The sequence below is a fragment of the Schistocerca serialis genome, chromosome 4 (assembly GCF_023864345.2).
Source record: "Schistocerca serialis cubense isolate TAMUIC-IGC-003099 chromosome 4, iqSchSeri2.2, whole genome shotgun sequence".
Classification (NCBI taxonomy): domain Eukaryota; kingdom Metazoa; phylum Arthropoda; class Insecta; order Orthoptera; family Acrididae; genus Schistocerca; species Schistocerca serialis.
Genome location: NC_064641.1, coordinates 671,727,065 through 671,747,997, shown reverse-complemented (window position 1 = coordinate 671,747,997; position 20,933 = coordinate 671,727,065). Strand labels below are relative to the sequence as shown.

Below are 20,933 nucleotides of genomic sequence, written 5' to 3'. Positions count from 1 at the left end.
TAAAGTTTCATCATATCAGTACAATGAGCAAGATCTGTAAGAAAACAGTTAGCAATTTGGAAAAAAAGATGAAATTCAGTGAGAAGAAATAAAACCTTTGAGGTCTACTGATGACATTGAACGGTATGGTTAGTGTCTTGCAAAGAGGCTATAAGATGAACATCAACGAAAGCAAAACAAGGATAATGGAATGTAGTGTAATTAAATAAGACGATGTTGAAGGAATTAGATTTGGAAATGAGGCATTAAGAGGAGTTTGTAGGGACTATGCAGTCAATGTTAAAATAAGCCGTGTTTATCTTCCTTTATCTCTGGAACCAGCCAAGATAAAAGTCTAACATTTTTACAAGGAACTTATCCATGTTACTCATGTCTACTGTATCAGAATGACGACGTAAGATACAAAAGAACCGGAGATAAAGTTTTTAAAAAATGTTATTTTTGTTGTGAATATTTGTTCACGTAAGCCCCTAGATTCATACCTGTTCAGATCACTACCATGTCTGTGCTCCAGTAGTACAGTTCGTTATAATAAAAATAAATCTCCAAGTTTCATGTATTTATCACAGGTAATTTTCATACGTAGGTGCATAAGGTATGAAAAAAGTTATTTTGAGAGAATCGAGTTTAGACCTTGAAATGACAAAAAAATCACTCACGTTTTTAAGTTATGCTCAAAAGCACCCAGCAACATAGTCAGCATCGTCTTGTTTGTCTCATCATTCTCTAAAAGCTTATTCCTTCTGGCTGTCCTTGCTTCTTTGGTGGTTAAATCTACTGCACGCTGTGCTTCGGCTTGTTTCAACTCGTCTAATAATTTCAAACTCTTTACAGCATGACAGTCTATGGCGACGTTAAGATGGGCTAGAACAGTTATTCTCCCCATTATTCCATCATTAAACGTTAATGCAGCATCACTAACTCCCTGTTTGGGTGTATTTAATTCTAAAAAGTTATTTTTGGGCACCCTTGTCCAGACAGTATTATTGAAAGACTCGAAAGATTTTTGAGACCACTCACGTATACACTCTCGGAGGAGTTCTAGGTGAGCTACGTTCCGAGAAATTCGCTTGGTTCTTCTCTAACAGCTTCAGGAATAGATTTCTTTGTTCGAAATATTATCTCGAAACTTCAGCTTTCCGGAATTTACACAATGATTCAGGTCTAGGTAGGCAAAGTGAATGATTCGGATTTATATCAGTTGAGAGTTTGTGGAATTATGAGGCCAAGACTGTTTTATTCATACTTTCTGAATCATTTTCGTTATTTTTGATAGCCATATCATAATACTGCTGATGCTAATCTACGGTTTTATCAACTAGTCGACTCCTTACAACGTGGTGGTGCGAAGAGTTCATTTTAATTTTCTGAGGCGTGCGCCCACCATCTCGTGGACGTATCTATCGCAATACAGTATATGTATTTCTACATTTTCATGTGGATTTGATTCAACTACACACCCGTGGGCTTTAGAATGGAATACAAGAGGACGCATGTCCAAAATTAAATAGTTTCAGAAATACGCACGATATAATTTTAAAAAATTAGATGCATGTAAACGTCACGCAAAGGTAAGTTATATAACATTTTGTGCAGGAAAGAGTGAAGAATATTGTAGGACTTGTTTTGTAAAATTTCAAAAATTTTGGTTTTTTGCCTACCAACTTCTCTTAAAGGTAGTAATGATTTTTGCTGTTTGTGGAGTTAAACAATTAATAGTCATAAAATTAGAGATGACATAAAATGCAGACTGGCAATAGCAAGAGAAGCATTTGTAAAGAAGAGAAGTATGTTAACACCGAATATAGATTTAAACTTTATGAAGTCCTTTTGAGAGTATTTATCTGAATTATAGCCTTGTACGGAAATGAAACGATGAATGGTTCAGACGAGAAGGGAACAGAAACTTTAGAAATGTTGTCCCGCAAGAGAATGCTGAAGATTAGATGGGTAGACGGAATAAATAATCAGGAACTAAATGCTATTTTGTATGAGGACGACCGCGGCCACAAGTGGACTCCTTGAATAATGTCCGCTAGACTACTCTTGTAAGCAGTTTGTTTAAGGACCGGTTTCTTTGCCTAGAAGTCACATCATCAGGTTTGATCTGTTAAATCAGAAACAACGATCGCTACAATTGTGGTCGAATTATAGTTACAATCAATAGTCAGGAAAAGAGCAAATTACATGGTGAATCGTGACATTAAAGGTGCAACATGGACGGAACAGAAAATTCCTTTTATTACTAACTGGTCCTTTGTCGATACTTTCCACTTCTAGCCCATTATTAGTATTTTATCGCATTAGGTTGGGAGGATATTCTTAATGTTTCTTATAATATTTAAATTTTTTTAATTCACTACAGATGAACCCTGGACCCATACTTTCCGCTTATCTGACGATCCGCTCATTTATTCACAGACAAGGAATGTACGGTCTCATACATGTTGCAGATTTGTCATGATTGATCAAGTAAGTAATTTGCTCTGTTTCTCATTATTGATTGCAAGTGTAATTAGACCACAATCCTACTGAACGTTTAATCTTACTTAACAGACATAATCTGATGAAGTGGCTCCTAGGCAACTAAACCGGTCATTAAAAACTATTTACAAGAGCTGCCAAGTGATTACTATTCAAGATGTAATCAGCAAGTAGTGAACCGAACTGACGATAACAGACCTTTATGCCACAACTTGACCAAAAGAAGGTATCGGTTGACGGGTCACATCCTGAGACATCAAGAAATCTCCAGTTTGTTAACAGAGAGAAGTGTGGAAGTAAAAATCGCAGAGGTAGACAAAGGCTCGAATATAGTAATCATGTTCAAATGGATACACAATGACGGAAAAAACTCACAGCACTAAAAAGTAATTAATACAGAGGGGTAATGAAGTTTCGGGAATGCATTTGTTTAGGTAACATATTTAAGAGATTAACATTGCAAATGTGAAATGCTGGTATCTTAATAACCAATGTACCTATCCGAATATTGAATACAGTCTTCCAAACATGCATGCATTCTGCTGTATAGGTGCTGGATATCAGTTTACGGGATGAAGTTCCGTGCCTGTTGCACTAGGTCGACCAATACAGGAACGGTTTATGCTGGTTGTACGAGTACGTGACGCTGGAGTTGTCGTCCAATGATGCCCAAATGTGCTCGATTGGAGAAAGATCTGGTGATCTAGCAGATCAAGGAACATGTCAACACCCTGTAGAGCGCTTTGGAATACAGCAGCGGTATGTAGGCGAGATTATCATGTTGGAAAACATCCAGTAGAATGCTGCTCATGAGTATCAGTACAACAAGTCAAATCAGCAGACATGGTGCGCGAGAAAACCAAGAGAATTCTCCTGCTGTCATACGAAATCGCACACTAGACCATAGCTTCAGGTGTAGGTCCAGTGTGTCTAGCACACATACAGGCTGGATGCAGGTCTTCACCTAGCCTATTTCTAACCAAAACATTGACATCACTGGCAAAGAGCCAGAACCAGCTTTTATCAGAAACCACAACAGAGTTCCACCCTGTCCTGCAATGAGCTCTCTCTTGACATCACTGAAGTCGTATATGGCAGTGGTTTGGGGTCAGTTGAACGCACGCTTCTGGTTCGGATCTGCTGCTCAGATTGTTATTGCAGATGCAGTACGATGCGCCAGAGGCATACGCCGAACACGATGGTCTTCCCTCTAGGTTGTGCCACAAGGACGTTCGGAGTCCGATGCTCCTACAACCGTGCATTCTCATGACCACAGCTGCCAGCAATCGTGTAGAGTGGCTACATTCCTGCCAAGTCTTCCTGCAATATCGCGGAAGTAACACCCAGCTTCTCGTAGCCCTATTACACGTCCACGTTGAATCTCAGTGCGGTGTTGATAATGGCGTCTCCTTAAAGGAATTGTTGACTAGCATCAACTCACCGCGTGCAATCTCAAAGGTAGTCAACGCTCACGACCGTTATAGCGCTTATTTAAAGCAAACCTAATTTGAAGGTTCCTGGCAGATTAAAACTGTGTGCCGGACCGAGACTCGAACTCGGGACCTTTGCCTTTCGCGGGCAAGTGCTCTACCAACTGAGCTATCCAAGCACGACTCATTCCGCGTCCTCACAGCTTTCCTTCTGCCACTACCTCGTCTCCTATCTTCCAAACTTTACAGAAGCTCTTCTGCGAAACTTTCAGAACTAGCACTTCTGAATGAAAGGATATTGCGGAGGCATGGCTTAGCCACAGCAGAACTAGCACTCCTGAAAGAAAGGATATTGGGAAGACATGGCTTAGCCACAGCCTGGGAAGCCGTGAGGACGGGGCGTGAGTCGTGCTTGGGTAGCTCAGTTGGTAGAGCACTTGCCCGCGAAAGGCAAAGGTCCCGAGTTCGAGTCTCGGCCCGGCACACAGTTTTGCTCTGGCAGTAAGTTTCAATAGAGCTCTTGCTTCCTTTCGTCTTGGATGCTTGTTAGCATATTAAATTGAAACGTGACAACTACAGTCTGATATAAGACTCTTGGCATTTTACAGCAAGCATTCTGGACTGCTTTCACCAATATTACAATTGTGGGCTCTCATAGTGTTGCAGTCCGCCCCCGTAGCTGATAGCGAGGGGTCAGAATAGGTGACTGGTATGTGGAGCACCGAGGTTCGATTCCCGGTTTTGCCTGGGATTTTAGCTTGGTGTGAGGAGTGATATGAGGCAGCCTCTTGAAGCTCAGGTGGTAGAGCACTTGCCCGCGAAAGGCAAAGGTCCCGAGTTCGAGTGTCGGTCCGGCACACAGTTTTAATCTGCCAGGAAGTTTCATATCAGCGCACACTCCGCTGCAGAGTAGATATCTCATTCTGGAAAAACCTGATTTGCATCCTTATAGTAGCACTGATAGCGCCACAGTTATGCGACTGGTACGAAATTTGAATAGGCACCTTCTTTCAGATGTAGAAACACTCCTATCAACTTCCGTTTATGTCGCACAACTTCTCAGGTGTTGCGATTTTTTTGCCAATGTACTTTTACATTAGTCCTGCAGAGATAAAGATACCTGCACTGGATGGACTAGCGGGGACAGATGGGTTAAAATACTTTTCCGCCTGAAAACAACAACAACAGCAACAAAGCGAACGCGTGATATTTAAATCACCATAGAGCACTGCATGCAAAATTGTGTGGTCGCCAAGAATGTGAGGTTGGAGGCAATACACTAGGAGCTGCCAAGCCTCCGGAGTTGAAGTGATTGAGAACTATGGAGGAGACTGCTGGAGAGATAGTTTGGAGGAAGTAGCGACGCCGGCGCGGATGCTGGGAACAAGTTGGCGGCGGCAGCAGCGGCGGCAGTTAATGAAGCGTGTGCCGGCGCCGCGCCTGCTCCCTGCGGGCACGCAGCACGTGATCGATGCGGCGGCTCGTGCGTGCAGGTGCGTCGCGCCGCCCACAACGTACCGACCACTTGTTACCCGCCTTCTCCGGTAACCACTCTCCAAACTCATTCCCCGTCTCAACGCAAAATCCCCGTCGAGCCCTGTAGCAATTTACGTAAACGAGAAACTGCAATATCCAGTGAAGGATGTAATAGTTACTACAACTTACTCAACCGAGAGAGCAAAAATATCTACGCCTAAAAAGTTTCCGACTAGCACAGAGATAGCGTTATTATCACGATCTTTTTCCTCGTGATGCTACGTATTCAGCAAGTAAGGAAGGCAGTTGTTAACCTGATCTTAAAGTTTGGTTTACACATCTTATTTATGTGCTTAGTTTAGATTGGTAAACGGGGATATAATACTCTCTATATCCGTGGTTTCAACGGGTTGACTTCCACGTTAATTTATCCAAAGGTGCCAAATGTCCGTAAGAAGTCCGTACCTATATTTCGACACGCGCGAAGTGGTTGTCTGAACTGAAATATGCTGTACGTCCCTTGACTAGACCATGGCGAAGCGTAACAAACCCGCACAGTAACGTAACAGAAACGGACCTTTTTAGAGTGGCTCATACACAGAGCAAGCAATAAAGATTAAAAATGGTTCAAATGGCTCTGACCACTATGGGACTTAATGTCTGAGATCATAAATCCCCCAGAACTTAGAACTACTTATACCTAACTAACCTAAGGACATCACACACATACATGCCCGAGGCAGGATTCGAACCTGCGACCGTAGCGGTCGTGCGGGTCCGGACCGAAGCGCCTAGAACCGCTCGGCCACACCGGCTGGCAAGCAATAAAGAGAAAGAGAGGAAATGAATACTTTGAGGTTTGCCGATAACATTGTAATTTTGTCAGGGACAGTAAAGAGACGTTCAAATGTGTGTGAAACCTTATGGGACTTAACTGCTAAGTTCATCAGTCCCTAAGCTTACACACTACTTAACCTAAATTATCCTAAGAATAAACACACACGCCCATGCCCTAGGGAGGACTCGAACATCCGCCGGGACCAGCTGCACAGTCCATGACTGCAGCGCCCAAGACCGCTCGGCTAATCCCGCGCGGCAGGGGCAGTAAAGAACTCGGAAGAGCAGTTGAACAGAATGGGCAGTGTTTTGAAAGATGTAGTCGAATTTAATCAGGTTATGCTGAGGGAATTAGATGAGAATACAAGACACTGAAAGTAGTAGGCGATTTTTGCAATTTGGGCAGAAAAATAAATGACGATGGCCGAAGGAGAGGAGACATAAAAGCCGACTGGCAATGGAATAAGAGAATAAAATGTGCTGCTACTGAAGAATGCTGAGGGTTAAACGGGTAGATCGTGTATCTAATAGAGAGCTACTGAATAGAACTGGGGAGAAAAAAAATTGTGCGCAGCCTGACAAGAAGAAGAGATCGGTTTCTTAAGACGCATTCTGAAGCATCAAGGGATCACCAGTTTATTGGTGGAGGGACGTTTTTGGGGTAAAATCGTTGAGGAGTAACAAGAGAAGAATACAGTAAGCAGATTCAGAAGGATACAGATTGCAGTAGTTATTCGCAGATCAAGAGGCTTGCAGAGGATAGAGTAACATGGAGAGCTGCATCAGACTAGTCTTCGCACTCGAGGCCACAACAACAATACAACAGTACACCGGTATCACTGGTCAGAGTGAGGTAACGTAACTTTTTTATGTGACCATGTCATTCAAGGAAGTGATGTTAACCTTTGATTTTGTACAAACTATTTTCTTTAAATCAAAATAAATTCGGTTCATTTGAAAACCGCCCCTCTTCCTTAGCTCGCGCAATGCAATCATTTAAAAAAAGGAGAAAGTGCAGTGTGTGGAACTCGACAATGGGAGACTGTTGGGTTGGTCTGAGACTGGTTTGATGCAGCTCTCCATGCCACTCTATCCTGTGCAAGCTTCTTCATCTCCTAGTACTTACTGCAACCTACATCCTTCCGAATCTGCTTAGTGTATTCATCTTTTGGTCTCCCTCTACGACTTTTACCCCCCACGCTGCCCTCCAATACTAAACTGGTGATCCCTTGATGCCTCAGAACATGTCCTACCAACCAATCCCTTCGTCTAGTCAAGTTGTGCCACAAATTTCTCTTCTCCCTAATTCTGTTCAACACCTCCTCATTAGTTATGTGATCTATCCATCTAATCTTCAGCATTCTTCTGTAGCACCACATTTCGAAAGCTTCTATTCTCTTCTTGTCCAAACTATTAACGGTCCATGTTTCACTTCCATACATGGCTACACTCCATACAAATACTTTCAGAAACGACTTCCTGACACTTAAATCTATACTCGATGTTAACAAATTTCTCTTCTTCAGAAACGCCATTCTATATTTAATATCCTCTCTACTTCCACCATAATTAGTTATTTTGCTCCCCAAATAGCAAAACTCATTTACTTCTTTAAGTGTCTCATTTACTACTCTAATTCCCTAAGCATCACCCGAGTTAACTAGACTACATTCTATTATCTTCGTTTTACTTTTGTTGTGTTTATCTTATATCCTCCTTTCAAGACACTGTCCATTCCATTCAACTGCTCTTCCAGGTCCTTTGCTGTCTCTGACAGAATTACAATGTCATCGGCGAACCTCAATGTTTTTATTTCTTCTCCATAGATTTTAATTCTTACTCCAAATTTTTCTTTTATTTCCTTAACTGCTTGCTCAATATACAGATTGAATAACATCGGGTATAGGCTACAACCCTGTCTCACTCCCTTCCCAACCGCTGCTTCCCTTTCATGCCCCTCGACTCTTATAACTGCCATCTGGTTTCTGTACAAAATTGTTAAGACTACAACTATGCAAAAAATCTGACGCTCTAGATATATCAGTCGAAATACTTTGGTTTAGCGTGAAGGAAATTCACAGAGTATGTTAGACTTGTACCACATTAAGACCAGTGCGTGTGAGTGGCGCGTTACCACGGGAGAACACACGCTCACGATTCCCTGCAGTGACATTTCTGCTGCGGTACGGATAATAGGTGGACACAGCGTGCAAGTGAAAATGCGCGGTCACTGGAAACGTACTCAGAAGTTGAATTACGTGGGGCAGTACGATTCTTGCAGATAGAACGTGTAAATTGCAAACAGATTCACCGCAACATTCTCGCTGTATGGACCAAGTGCAATGTCGCGGCCAGCCGTAATGAAATGGTGCCAACAACTTGACCAAGACCGCACAGACGTGGGTGATGCTGATCGGGAAGGAAGGTCATCGACATCGACGGCAGACGACAACGTTCAGGCAATTGAGGGAGAACATCTGCAGCGGAAGAGATTTTCTGACGATGAGGACGTTCACAAAGCGCTCTCGAATTGTTCTGTGTCCAATGAAACGAGTTCTACAGGCGATGAAGTCAGCGATTAGTAAAACGTTCCGACCGTTCTTTACAGAGACGTGGTGACCATGTCGAAAAAGTCTGTGCAACTTAGAAGAATGGTGCAGCGTCCAACAGAAGTTACTTGGCCTGCTACGATAATAAGTAAAACACCTCGCATTACACCGAAAATTAACTGCGCTTATGTTTAGTCAAAGGCTGGTGCCGCATTTTTTCAGTTCTGAATAGAACCAAATGTGAAAATGAACTCTTTATCAAGGTCTGGGATATTTTTAAATCGATGTATCTGGCACTGTGCGCTGATTTGTTTTCACTGCTGTCACGTAGGCCCATCACCTCATACCAGAAATGGACAATCAGAACAGTAGTTCAGAGCCAGGCGCAAAGAACTGGGAAACGAGCATTTGATTTCATGTGAGTGGCTAAAGCGTTGGACAAGTTCGTCGAAAGGTTTAATGCTTTTTTATCTACTGAGCATATGCTTTCGCTGTTAGGTGAAGTGTTTCCCATCTTGACCACGTAACAAGCTTCAGCCGCAGATATCTGCGTAATATATTGGAAAATATCAAGTGAATGAAATATGCAATCAGTAACGAGGTTAAAATATCCCTTTAAGTCTATTATGTGAGCGTTATCGTTCTGTTGAATAAAAGGAGCCACGATTGTTGTTTGAATATCCTAATGTGTTTCTAATGTGATATAGCGGAAACTGAGTTTTAAGACCGGAGAATCATGATTATGGAACAGAACCACCAACGCAATACATTCGCTGTAAGTCTAACATCCAAGTAACTATGTATGATTTGCTTAATACCATGCATGGATAGTTCTGAAATGTATTACACAGCCTCAGTCGCTTTCTCCGGGACTTTGTTCTGAAACTTGCTGCATTTTATCCGCAATCGTCTAATAATTATAAACTATTCTGCCTACATCATGCTCGCAGTATTGTTTGTGTTTTTCTTCGTAGTGCAAAACTATGCAGGAGCACATACTGCCTTGCAGTTAATGCTGCTTTGTATGACCTCAAAATCCATTCTGAGACATATTACTGGTGTAACTGCTTCTCACTTTAAATTTTTATTTGATGCAAACCGAGAACTGGAGTCCACCGGGTATGTATTTATTTCAGTCTCTTGTTAGTCCATCTTCTCCTTTCCCCTCTGTCCATCTTCTCCTCTCCCTCTCCTCCTGCTCTTCTCCCTGTCCATCTGCTCCTGCCCCCTCTCTCTGTGCATCTGCTCCTCCCCCATCTCTGATCATCTGCTCTTCTCCCTCCCTCCTTCCCACCCCCCCTCTCTCTCTCCCCCTAACCATCTGATCTTTTCCATCTCTAAGCCCATCTCCTCTAGGTTTATCTTCTCTTCTGCTCTCTAAATTCATCTCTTCACCCCACCCAAGTCAATCTCCTCCTCCTGCCTCTATCTGCCCATCTCCTTCCCCCCCCCCCCTCCCCCTATATGTGTCCATCTCGTCCTTCCACTTCTCTGTGCCTCTACATCTACATATACGTGATTACTCTGCTATTCACAATAAAGTGTCTGGTAGAGGTTTCAATGAACCACTTTCATGATGTATTCCTACCGTACCACTCTCGAAAGGCACGCGGGAAAAACGAGCTCTTAAATTTTTCTGTGCGAGCCCTTATTTCTCTTATTTTATCGTGATGATCATTTCTCCCTATCTAGGTGGGTGCCAACAGAGTTTTTCGCAATCGGAGGAGAAAACTCATGATTGAAATTTCATGAGCAGATCCCGTCAAAACGAAAAACGCCTTTGTTTTAATGATTGCCACTCCAATTCACGTATCATGTCTGTTACACTATCTCCCATACTTCGCGATAATACAAAACGAGCTGCCCTTCTTTGTACTTTTTCGATGTCATCCGTCAGTCCCACCTAATGCGGAATAGGGCGGACGAGCGTAGTGTAAGCAGTCTCTTTGGTAGACCTATTGCACCTTCTAAGTGTTTTGCCAATGAATCGCAGTATTTAATTAAATTTGCAGCCTTCAGATATGTGTGACTTATCGCGTAATCGAAATTTAGCGAATTTCTTTTAGTACTCAAGTGAATAATTTCAGACTTTTCTTTATTCAGGGTCAACTGCCACTTTTCGCACCATACAGATATCTTATCTAAATCATTTTGCAAGTCGTTTTGATCATCTGATGACTTTACAAGACGGTAAATGACAGCATCATCTGCAAACAATCTAAGGCGACTTCTTAGATTGTCCCCTATGTCGTTAATATATATCAGGAACAATAGAGGGCCTGTAACACTTCTTTGTGGAACGCCGGATATTACTTCTGCTTTACTCGATGACTTTCCGTCTATTACTACTAACTGTGACCTTTCTGACAGGAAATCACGAATCCAGTCGCACAACTGAGGCGATACTCCGTAGGCACGGAGTTTGGTTAGAAGACGCTTGTGAGGAACGGTGTCGAAAGCCTTCTGGAAACCTAAAAATATGGATTCAATTTTTTCATCTCCTCTCGATAGTACTTATTACTTCATGAGTATAAAGAGCTAGTTGTGTTTCACAAGAACGATATTTTCTGAATCCGTGCTGACTCTATATCAATAAATCGTTTTCTTCGAGGTTCTTCAAAATGTTCGAATACAGTGTATGCTCTAAAACCCTACTGCTAATCGAAGTTAGTGATATGGGCATATAATTCAGCGCACTAGTGTGACTTGAGCAATTTTCCGATCTTTAGACCCTATATTTCGAACTTCTGCAAAACTTTTCCAATCTTGAGGATTTTGCGTTCTTTTGAATTTGGCAAACTTTTTCGTTGCTTCTGCAACAGCGATCTTACCCGTTTTGTGGATCATGGGGGATCAGTGTTGTGGCGTAACAAGACAGCTACGCCACACTGAAGTAGCCGAAAGGCACGCGTAATCTCACTTAGGCTAGATAGAGGTCTGAAACAGGATACGTAATGAATGGTAGCAAGAAAAGTACGTAGCTGCTATAATACTTAACTTTTAATCCATCATTGGTATACAGCATTGCTTGAGGATACAAGTGAGACTCTATCTTAAAATGGTTAATGGCGCCTTGCTAGGTCGTAGCCCTTGACTTAGCTGAAGGCTATTCTATCTGCTCGGCTAATGAGCGATGCATTCTATCTGCTCGGCTAATGAGCGATGCTTCGTCCGTGTAGTCGCTAGCAATGTCGTCCGTACAACTGGGGCCGAGTGCTAGTCCGTATCTCGAGACCTGCCTTGTGGTGGCGCTCGGTCTGCGATCACACAGTGGCGACACGCGGGTCCGACATGTACTAAATGGACCGCGGCCGATTTAAAGCTACCACCCAGCAAATGTGGTGTCTGGGGGTGACACCACAATCAGTACCATCACTTCTTAATTTATGTTGTATATATCTCTCAATTTCCCTCGATACTATCTCTTTGAAATCATTCCACATCTTTTCTATGCTTAGGTGATCAGATCAGAAGGACAAGAGAATGTCTCTTAAAAAGGCGTTAAGAACAGTTTTATCAGCTTCTTTAAATAGATGTACTATGTGTTCCTTTTTGATGGTTATGGGTGTTACGGTATTCAGCCTAGCAGAAACTGTCTTGTGGTCGCTAATCCCTGTGTTCGTCAGCATACTCCCTATTAGTCCAGAATTATTTGTTGCTAGGAGGTCAAGCATGCTTTCACAAACATTTACGCTTCGAGTGGGTTCATGAACTAACTGTTCAAAATAATTTTCTGAGAAAGCATTCAGTACAATTTAGGATGCCGCTTTATGCCTGCCACTGGCTTTAAACGTATAATTTTCCCAGCATATCGAGGGCAGATTGAAGTCACCTCCGACTATAATTGTATGAGTGGGGCACCTATTTGAAGCGAGACTTAAGTTTTCTTTGAACTGTTTAGCAACAATATCTTCTGCTTCGGGGTGCTGGTAAAACGATCCTATTAATAGTTTAGTCCGACTGTCAAGAATAACCTCTACCCATACTCTTTCGCAGAAACTATCTACTTCGATTTCACTACAAGGTAAACTACTTCTGACAGCAGTAAATACTCCACCACCAATTGTATTTAATCTATCCTTTCTGAACATTGTTAGGTCGTTTGAAAAATATCGGCTTAAATTATTTCCGGCTTTAGCTAACTTTCCGTTCCTATAAATATTTGAGCTTCATTTCTTTCTGTTAGGGCTTGCAGCTCTGGTTCTTTCCCAACACAGCTACGACAATTTACAACTACAATACCGATCGTTTCTACAACTACCTTACTGTGTTTTACTTGCTCCCTTTTAGACGAATGCTCTTTCTGTGGTTTTCTGACACCCTCTAACCTAAAAGCGTCTCAGTTCCTTCCACACAGTACCCGCTGCCCGTGTAGCCACCTCCTGTTCCTATTAACTGGAACACGGAAACCCACCATCCGATGGCCCAAGTCAAGGAATCTGCAGCTTACACGGTCACAGAACCGTGTGAGCCTCTGATTCAGACACTCCACTCGGCTCTGCACCAAAGGACCACATTCGGTTCTGTCAACGATGCTGCAGATCGTGAGCTGCACCTTAATCTCGGAAGCAAGACTGGCTGTCTTTACCATTTTCGCTAGCCGCCCGAAACCAGAGAGAATCTCCTCCGATCCAAAGCAATACACGTCATTGGTACCGACATGGGCTACCACCTGCAGCTGGCTGCACCCTGTACTCTTCATGGCATCCGGGAGAACCCTTTCCCCATATGGAATGACTCCCCCCGTTATGCACACGGAGTGCACACTGGCTTCCCTCCCCCCGTTGGCAGCCATGTTCCTAAGGGGCCCCATTACGAACCTAACGTTGGGGCTCCCAACTAGCAGCAAACTCATCCTCTGCGAATGCGCAGACCTATCAGGCCGATAAGCTTCCTCTGGACCAGGGTAGGCGACTGCATCCAGCTTAGAGACTTCCTCAGCCACGGATGATGCCTGAACCCTGTTCATCAAACGAACTGGAGAGGCCCTACGATCGGCCCCTCGGAAAGTCTTTTGCTGCCTGCCAGACTTCGGAATGGTGTCCCACTCGACCCCAGGTGAGGGGTTAACCTCAGTGCAGGCAGTACCTGGGCCGGCCACAGCAGTGGACCGATCGGGGGACACATGGGAAGTGCTCGATGTCCCTTGCATCCCCGCGTCTGACCCCCCACAGTGATGCCCCTTGCAGCAGCCTCAAACTGTGTGATGGAAGCCAGTGCAGCCTCGAGGTGTGGGTGAAGGGTCAACAACTCAGCTAGCATCTGTACACAGCAACCACAGTTCCTATCCATTACTGAAGCTCCTGTTCGAAGCTCGTAATGAATTATGTAATAAACATACGTCGTACTCGGCTTATTACGCCAAGGGGCACAGTTTTGCTTCCCGGCTGGGTCGGAGATTTTCTCCACTCAGGGAGTGGGTGTTGTGTTGTCCTAATTATTATTTCATCATCATCAGTGGAAGGCAACGGGAAACCACCACTGGAATCACTTCCCTAGACGCTCATGTGGTGGACCTCTCTGTTGAGGCTTCCCCCATGACAATACCTGCCGTAAGAAAGAACACAAAGTTTTTACTCGGGTTATTAGCAGCAGAAACTCGCGGTGCTCTCTCCCTGACGGTGTAAGCGACACTGAGCTGTTCTAACCAAAACGAACAAAAGTCTGTATGATACGAGGATCGATGCAGGGGACAATAACAAGGGCCGGACGGTACGCTACACTATTATGAAAATAAAATGTTGTGCCCAGAGAGCACTCAAACACGCAAGAAATTACAAAAATAAACTAATAACTGCACAGATAACTGAAAATAAAAGCTCCTGTTTGAAGCTCGTAACAATATGTAATAAACGAATGGTGTAATCGCCTTATTAGCAGCAGAAACTCGCGCTGCTCTCTCACTGACTGTCTCGCTGACACTGAGCTGTTACCCAGCGAGGTGATGCAGTGGTTAGCACACTGGACTCGCATTCTGGAGGACGACGGTTTAATCCCGCGTCTGGTCATCCTGATTTAGGTTTTCCGTGATTTCCCTAGATCACTTCAGGCAAATGCCGGGATGGTTCCTACGAAAGGGCACGGCCAATTTCCTTCCCAATCCTTCCCTAATCCGAGCTTGTGCTCCGTCTCTAATGACCTCGTTGTCGACGGGACGTTAAATACTAATCTCCTATTCCTCCACTGAGCTGTTAGGACCAAACAAACAAAAGCCTCAATACCTTCTTTCGTCTTACGGCATCGGCTTAGTCAGTCTCAACCGCCGTGCGGTGTAGCCGCTCGGCCTCGAGCATCTTGTCACGGTTCGCGCTGGTCCCCCCGTCGAAGGTTCGAGTCCTGCCTCGGGCAAGGGTGTGTGTGTGTGTGTGTGTGTGTGTGTGTGTGTGTGTGTGTGTTGTCAGTAGAGTCAGTTAGTTTAAGGTAGTTTAAGTAGTAAGTAAGCTCAGGGACCGATGACCTCAGTAGTTTGGTCCCATAAGACCATAAAAAATTTCCAATTTCCAGTCTCAAAAAAAAAAAAAAAAAAAAAAAAAAAAAAAAAAAAAAAAAAAAAAAAAAAAAAAAAGGCTCTGAGCACTATGGGACTCAACTTCCGAGGTCATCACACACATCCATGCCCAAGGCAGGATTCGAACCTGCGACCGTAGTGGTCTCGCGGTTCCAGACTGTAGCACGCAGAACCGCACGGCCACCCCGGCCGGCTCAACCGCTCAAAGATCATTTTTTTTTCTCACTAAAATCGGCCTTTGAATACTGAGCTCACCTCGTTCTTGAGGTTAGAGAGTGTAAAATTGGCGTTTGTATAAATTTTACGGTAAATTTTGTAAACTTTAAAAGTGTAAAATAAAGAATGAAATCGTTTTGTTTCTCAGGCTTCTTACTATGAGACCACTGTGCCTGTGAGATTAAAGTTTAGAGCAAATTGTAAACTTAAGTTTTTACAAAATTTTTCAGTAGTATTTTTTAACTAAACAAACACTGTTTTTTGCCTTGTTTCGCAGTGATGTTTTTCCCTCCATTAACCTCACGGGAAACTTTAAGTTACTGCTGTTAACGATACAAATAATTTTAAAAGGCTGGCGTGGCAGTTCCGATAGCGTAGGAGGGAGACTGGATATTAATAATGTCGAACGGTGCGCATGCGCTGTACGTTTGGTTGTTTCTGTAGGCCCATTTGAAGTCGTTTCCCTGCTTGATAGCTCTCATGTGCCGTGTATAAATTTTTTTGTCTCTATTTCTTCTACACTACTGTGGTACGTTGTAAACAGTTTTAGTTTAACACTGCATGTGTGTTCCATATCAATGAATACATTACGTTTATATGCTTAGGTGCTGCAAATCAGGTAAGCTACGTAAACATCTTTCCGTTGTTGTTCCGTGTGATAACTGGTATTTCTCCGCACATCGATGTAGGAAATATGAACTGAAGTCGACATGTGGTGCAAAATCTGCTCATGTCATTTCTTGCACATTCTGCAGCTGATAAGCGAGTAGGTGCTTCCCCAGTCACGTTTAGAGGGGCAGCCACTGAATTGGACAGGCAACGCATCGTATACCGGAGAAAGGATCGTTTCCACTTCATCAAGTACCAGCTCTTCAAAGTTGAAGGGGCGTCGGCAGCTCTTTGAAACTTCTCTGTCATCTATGTTGTCTGTAAAGAAACTTGTCTTCCCGCATCTCAATATGAAGTTTGTTGTAAGATGCAGACCGTATAAAATCGTTTTGGTGAAGATAACTATCACATTAAACTAACACATTACAGTGAATTTCTTAATGCATTAGCATAATGACAAAATCAGCTCACCTTTATTTTACTGTAAGTACTAGAATAACAATAAAACATTCAATTCTGACGCATAACTAGTGCAGCATAAGTCTATTTTAATTGCTTGCTGTATTCAAGCGTTGGCCGCTCTCTACATGTTTTACCTCCATACTTCACTATGCCTCATGGTATCTACTGATGCCTCAGAATGTGCCCTACGAAATAAGGCCTTGCTTTGTTGTTAGTCAAGTTACACTATAAATCAACTTTCTTCTAGATTCGACATACTTTCTGCAATTTTCCAATCCTGTCTTCGGAATTTTTCTGTAACGCTACATACCTAAAAATCCCAATCTATGTTTGTTTGTACTTTGTATCAATTACGATTCACTTCATATAAGCCTACACTCGTGTCAAATACTTTAAACTCCGCATCAACTTATTTTCCCATTCCAGAAAATCTATTCTTGTTATTGCGTATCCACATTTTATATAGTTTACTTATATTGTAGTCAGGTATTCTGCCGTTTTGCTGCCCATATAGCAAAATTCGTGCACTACTTTTACAGTATCATTCCCTAATCACATTCCCTCAGCATCATGAGATTTACTTCGATTACAATCCACTACCCCTGCAGTCTTTTTATAGATGATCACCTTATAACCTATTCTCAAGGCGGGGTCCACACTACCCTGCCGAAAACAGACTTTATAAGAAACGTGTCTGCAGTGATGTATAATACAGCATCCAGTCACGAGTATGAAGAAAATGTTCATAATCAGTTAACCATTAGCTTCTTCGAAATATTATATTTTATCAGCAGATGACTCTCACAAGGTTTCATGCTGGGGCCTCGCTTTGTGCTTTTAATGTTTGATGCTGTGTTGTGTATGTTCCTGAGAGACATATTCGTCAAGTTTTCCTGTGTTACTTTTTTATTTCTCTGTGTAGTGACATGAAATATGTTTGCGTTGAACAATTCAGTAATAATTAGTTTACCAATCAGCATTTTAAGTATTTTTAAGATAACAGTTGTGTAGTTTGACGTGTGACTACTGGGGTGGTGGGTGGTTACCTGCACCGCGGCAAACGTACGGGATATCGTACCATATCTACCCCGTAATATAATTATTTCCAAGCCAGGTAGCCGTTGCAGGGTCCTATGATGTCATGCAACGGAATCCAGTGAAGACAAAACTCGTTAATCTGCCAACTCAAATCATTTAGCTGTGTTATTCTAGGCATGGATATTTACAGACTAATCACTAAACGACGCTGTGTGCCACGAAGGCACGTGCTGCACAGAGGGATTTGAGAATGAGGAAATCAGGAAATGAGGCATTCTCTGCAGTGAGATAAGATTTTTAAGAGCCTTCTTTCCCCCTTCTCATTTGTGGAGTGCGCCTTGTTTCCTTAATACTCAAGAGTTAGGCACAGGCTTATAATACCTCAGCCAATACTGGTCGCCACTACAAAATTACGTGCTGTGTTCAGTGCACTTGTTTCTTTATCGAACACTAAAGGTATTCCGCATAACGACTTCCATTGACAGTTCTGCAGACCTCTGAATCTCGTTGTCGTCAGGAAATGTTGCATCTGGTTTCTATGTTTGTAACTCATTGGGAAAATGAAAACAGAACGTCCTGGTATTGTTCTATGACGACAGCCGGTCGTCTTCCTCAGACGACTAAGTGATCTTGTAACTGGGTGTTGTAACGAAGCGTGTGTGCTTTTAAAACACAGGCCTCACCTTCATAATCTCTTCATACTCAAGAAATGCAGTTTGTGCACGAAGACAGCGAGTGCCTCTTCTTCATTTCAGTTATCTCGTGTCCCTATCAACTAGAAAAATCAATCTTGCCTTGGATAGAATTCATTTCAGTAAGTGGTGATACCTGACAATGACTTGTCATCGTATTGACGCACTGCTGTTTGTTAGAGCGGTGCACATGTAAGCAGGCGAGCAATGGGCATGCTGCTTGCTCACCCCGTTCATTTTTACTCTGAATACACCTCCCCTCCCCGGCAACCCTCTTACTCACCACCCCACTCCCCTCGCTATCCCTTTCTCACCTTCCCCTCCCTGCCCCGTTCCTAAGCCACACTTCTTCCCCTCCCACATAGTAAGCCATGAACCCGTCTTGTAAACAGGCCAATCAGAGAGCTACTAAAAATGTTTAGCTCTCTCAGTAACAGCTTCGTATTTTATTGCCAATCACGTTTTTCAAATCCTACTTAAACCACACCCCATTCTTGGATAAGTTTATCAGAGAGCTTCCAAACCACTTGTATTACATCTGCTTAGCTCTCCCAATCATAGGTTATTATTTTACTGCCATAAAAATGTCGATCAGAGAGCGCCTGACAGCAAGGATGGGGATGCGTTGACATCGCTCTCATCCAGTGGTAATAAAAGTTATATAAATGTCTGCAATGCAGGTTCAAAGTGGCATGATAGGCACTGATTCCAACAAAAACACTGAGGTACATAGCTCAATATATTAATGGAGTTCTTTGTTAGATTTTTATAAAACAGAAACTGCACCTGTTCTAAAGCTACAATATAACCAGTGTTACAATTACATTTTCAAAATATATTTACAATCAAAATGATGCATTTTCTTTATCATAGTATGCCTCTAACTTGTAATTTACAGTTAAATTTTCATACATAACACATCTACAGCTATTATGTTACATTCTTGGGTGGGGCATGATATCATTCTTGTTCACTGGAGATGGAAATTGCATAGTTGCCTGATGCTGTGCATCTTGGCACATGCAGGCTGCCAAGCAGTGATGTGCAGTTCAGATAACACACTTTGGTGGGATAAAACTCACAGGTGGCAGTCGACTCTTGTTTAAATAACACGTACGTTTGCCCAGAGATTTCACAGACATTTGCCTTCTGTGATGTGTTTGTAGTATTGGGTCTCAGGCTGCACCCTATGTTCAATAATCGAATGCGGTCCCCCACTACCCTTTTCCAAGAGTTCTGTTCGCTATGTGAAATCCGACATACCTTTTAATTTTGCGAACTGCACGTTTTGTGGATGACTTTCAACTGATGGAAACTTTTTACCATTCCACATTTGAGTCTTTCACTTCATTTTCCACCGCTGTTCTTAATATCTCCAACTTAAACTTCAAGCAATAATAGCCGTTTTCTGAGATTCCTCTTCAATAGATATTATTTCAGTATATGAATTATTGACTGCTGCTTTCGATGCTGGCGAGAAGAATAATTGTTCTACCAATTCATTTAGGTTACTCCAGTGGACATAGTCAGCTTGTGTTGTTGACCGGTTGGTGTTAATCTTCCAATTTTTAACGGCAAGTTCATTTTTGTTCTCTGCATACCTGTACATATTTAATTATCTCTCAATGATAGTCTAACAGTTTTACCTCTTGTAGGCGAAATGATATTGGTATACCTATAACCTCTTTTGGAATTTACTGGTCTGCAGGAAACAGAGATTGTATGTGTGAGAATTTTAGCGTAATTTTGAAGGTCTCACGCTGTGTAAATCTTTTTATTGTGTGTGTGAATGTGTGTTTTCCAAAGCTCCTCCTAAAAGACTACCAAATTTGTTGTACATACTACTCACTATTTGAGGAGAAGTACTGCAGTTCCCATGAGGGTGGGGACTGGGATGAAAAGGATTTGTGGCCCCTGACATATAGGCATATAAGGGATATAAATGCAGATGGGCTCAGCTGAACAGAGAGAGGTGGGGGGTGGAGACTAATAGTGAGAATGGGGAGGCTGAGCTGTACAGAGAAGGGTGGCTGAGGAGATGGACATTGAGGCATGCGTGGCAGGAGGAGATGAACAGATAGAAGTGAGAGAATGAGATGGACAGACAGAGAGTGGGGAGAGGGAAATGGACAGACAGGGAGAATGGAGGAGGCTGTGGGCAGAGAGAAGGGTAGGAGGACATGGATAGTGTGAGGGGAGAGGATGAGATGGAGAGAGATAAGGATGAGAAGGAGATGGATAGATATAGGTGGGAGTAGGAGATGCAAAAGTGAGATGGAAAAGAGCAGATGGACAGTGAAATGAGGAGGAGGCTATGCACAGATAGAGGGAGGAGGAAATGGACAGGAGAGTTCAGAGGAGATGGACAGGCAGACAGCGAGGAGGAGGAGATGGACACATAGAAAGGGGTGAGGATAAGATGGGCAGGGAGAGTGGGCGGAGATGGACAGAGAGAGAGAGAGAGAGAGCAGAGGAGGCGGTGAAATGTGATTGTGGGGGTGGAGAAGGGATACAGAGAGATGTATGAGAATTATAGAATTATCAGACAGGTGTCACCTATGGTACATCGTCACAATACCACTCCTTGTAGATTGTAAAATTACACTGGGAATTATTAAATCTTTTTCATCAA

At 42.9% G+C, this 20,933-nt stretch overlaps 1 protein-coding gene and 2 non-coding genes across 3 annotated transcripts in view; 1 reads left to right on the top strand and 2 right to left on the bottom strand.

Annotated features, from left to right (window-relative positions):
* The window catches only part of LOC126473146 (potassium voltage-gated channel subfamily KQT member 1-like), a 1,059,334-nt gene that overhangs the window by 760,967 nt on the left and 277,434 nt on the right, over window positions 1-20,933 (bottom strand). The gene's annotated exons all lie outside the window — the stretch shown is intronic.
* Window positions 4,020-4,094, bottom strand: Trnas-cga (transfer RNA serine (anticodon CGA)). Its single transcript has one exon. It is a non-coding gene; the product is annotated as a tRNA-Ser (tRNA).
* Trnas-cga (transfer RNA serine (anticodon CGA)) lies at window positions 4,324-4,398 on the top strand. Its single transcript has one exon. It is a non-coding gene; the product is annotated as a tRNA-Ser (tRNA).